Source organism: Lathyrus oleraceus, chromosome 7, assembly GCF_024323335.1.
Source record: "Lathyrus oleraceus cultivar Zhongwan6 chromosome 7, CAAS_Psat_ZW6_1.0, whole genome shotgun sequence".
NCBI lineage: Eukaryota > Viridiplantae > Streptophyta > Magnoliopsida > Fabales > Fabaceae > Lathyrus > Lathyrus oleraceus.
This window is the reverse complement of record NC_066585.1, coordinates 110,418,689-110,421,720: the sequence shown is the minus strand read 5'-3', so window position 1 is coordinate 110,421,720 and position 3,032 is coordinate 110,418,689. Positions and strand designations below refer to the sequence as shown.

Here is a 3,032-nt window from a genome sequence, read left to right as displayed (position 1 = left end):
ACTCTTTCCAGGTTTTCAAGGCATTCTTCGAAACTTTGTCCGTATACAGAAAAGTCATCCATAAATACTTCCATGATGTTTTCGAGAAAGTCGGCGAATATTGCCATCATGCATCTTTGAAAAGTTGCAGGGGCATTACACAGACCAAACGGCATTCGTCTATAAGCGAAGGTACCAAAAGGGCATGTGAATGTTGTCTTTTCTTGGTCATCAGGGTGAATTGGTATTTGAAAGAAGCCTGAATAACCGTCTAAATAACAGAAATGTGAATGTTTAGCTAATCGTTCTAACATTTGGTCAATGAATGGTAAAGGGAAATGATCTTTTCGGGTTGCTTTGTTTAGTTTCCTATAATCAATGCACATTCTCCATCCCGATTCGATTCGTTTAGTTATAGTTTCTCCTTTTTCGTTTTCAATAACGGTTATGCCTCCTTTCTTTGGTACAACGTGTACAGGACTAACCCATTTGCTATCAGATATAGGATATATAATACCTGCTTCCAATAACTTGGTTATTTCTTTCTTTACTACCTCACTTAGGATCGGATTTAGTCTTCTCTGGTGTTCCCTAGAGGTTTTACAGTCTTCTTCTAACATGATGCGGTGCATACAAATAGAAGGGCTTATTCCTTTAAGATCGGTGATGTGGTATCCTAGTGCGGTTGGATATTTTCTTAAGATATGTAGGAGTTTTTCTGTTTCGAGTCTTCCTAGATCTGCATTAACTATCACAGGTCGTTCAAGTTCTAAGTCTAGGAATTCATATCTCAGATTTTTGGGAAGTGTTTTCAAATCAGGGGTTGGTTTGTTAAGACACTGCGTAGGATCCGGTGTTATTGCTAGGCATTGTTTAGATTTGTCCTCTAAAAGATAGTCTGATGATTTGTCTTCTCCTGACTCTGCTTCTTTTATGCATTCATCGATGATATCCATGAAGTAACATGTATCTCCTATTGCAGGTGCTTTCAAGAATTGGGAAAGAATGAATTCAATTTTCTCTTCACCTACTTCGAAGGTGAGTCGTCCTCGTTTTACGTCTATGATTGCACCGGCAGTTGCTAAGAATGGTCTTCCTAGTATAATAGGTGTCGTATCATCTTCTCTAATGTCCATAATTGTGAAGTCAGTGGGAATGTAAAACTGACCTATGCGTACGGGAACGTTTTCAAGGATTCCTACAGGATATTTGATGGAACGATCTGCTAATTGCACAGACATTTTGGTCGGTCTTAATTCTCCCATCTCCAGTTTCTTACATATGGATAAAGGCATAACGCTAATTCCGGCTCCTAAATCGCATAAGGCTTTGTCGATGACAAATTTTCCTATGTGACAGGGTATAGAGAAACTACCCGGATCCTTGAGTTTAGGGGGCATGTTTTGGATTATAGCGCTACATTCGGCAGGGAGTGTAACGGTTTCGCTATCCTCAAGTTTCCTTTTATTAGAAAGAATTTCTTTTAAGAATTTAGCATATGAGGGCATCTGCGTAATAGCTTCGGTAAACGGAATTGTAACGTTTAATTGTTTAAGGAGATCAACAAATTTTCTAAATTGGCCTACATCTTTGGTTTTAACAAGCCTTTGAGGGTAAGGTATAGGTGGTTTGTAAGGTGGTGGAGGTACATAAGGTTCCTTCTTTTCTAGGGTTTCCTTATTACTCTCTTCCTTTTCCTTAGGTTCACTTTCCTCAGTAGATTTCTTAGGGTTTTGGTTTTCTATCCTTGGGTCAGACGGTCCTTCCACTTCCGTTCCACTTCTTAATATAATTGCATGAGCTTGGCTTCTCGGATTGGGTTGGGGCTGTCCAGGGAATGTACCAGTTGGTGCAGCAGTAGGTGCTTGTTGTTGAGCTACTTGAGATATTTGCGTTTCCAGCATTTTGTTATGGGTAGCCAGGGCATCTACTTTGCTTGCTAGTTGTTTAAGTTGTTCGCCAGTGTGTATGTTCTGGTTTAAGAAATCTTTATTGGTTTGTTGTTGGGAAGCTATAAAGTTTTCCATCATGATTTCCAAGTTGGATTTTCTAGGGGTATTATTGTTAGGATTCGGTTTCTGATATCCCGGAGGTATAGATGGGGCTTGATTTGGAGACTGTCCAGGTGCGTATAAAGCATTATTACTCTTATATGAGAAGTTTGGATGGTTCTTCCAATTTGGGTTATAGGTATTCGAATAGGGGCTTCCTTGAGCATAGTTTACTTGCTCTGCTTGGATTCCAGTCAAGAGTTGACATTCCGCAGGAGTGTGGCCTTGGATTCCACAGACCTCGCAATTCTGAGTTATAGCAACCGCGGAGGCTGGTGGTGATACGTTTAAACTTTCAATTTTCTGGACCAAAGCATCCACTTTTACATTGACGTGATCAAGGTTACTTATCTCGTACATGCCAGTTTTCGGTTGAGGTTTTTCCACCGTTGTTCGTTCGGTTCCCCACTGATAGTGGTTTTGGGCCATGCTCTCGATAAGCTGGTAAGCATCAGCGTAAGGTTTGTTCATTAGTGCACCACCTGCAGCGGCGTCTATTGTTAACCTTGTATTGTATAAGAGACCATTATAAAATGTGTGAATTACTAACCAGTCTTCCAAACCATGGTGTGGGCAAAGTCTCATCATGTCTTTGTATCTTTCCCATGCTTCGAAAAGAGACTCGTTGTCTTTCTGTTTAAATCCGTTTATCTGGGCTCTTAACATAGCTGTTTTGCTTGGCGGAAAATATCGGGCAAGAAAAACTTTCTTCAACTCGTTCCATGTGGTGACTGAGTTGGAAGGAAGAGATTGAAGCCATCTTCTAGCGCTATCTCTTAATGAGAAAGGAAAAAGACGAAGTCGAATTGCCTCTGAAGTGACACCATTAGCTTTAACAGTATCAGCGTATTGGACAAATACGGATAAATGAAGGTTTGGATCTTCGGTAAGATTTCCAGAGAATTGGTTCTGTTGCACAGCCTGCAACAACGAAGGTTTAAGTTCAAAGTTGTTTGCTTCGATTGCGGGCGGAGCAATACTTGAATGCGGTTCATCTTGCGA

The 3,032-nt window shown here is 40.5% G+C and overlaps 1 pseudogene; it reads left to right on the top strand.

The window, feature by feature from the left end:
• The first annotated feature begins 2,589 nt into the window (after positions 1-2,589).
• LOC127109082 (uncharacterized) lies at positions 2,590-2,689 on the top strand (annotated as a pseudogene).
• The last annotated feature ends 343 nt before the right edge of the window (positions 2,690-3,032 follow it).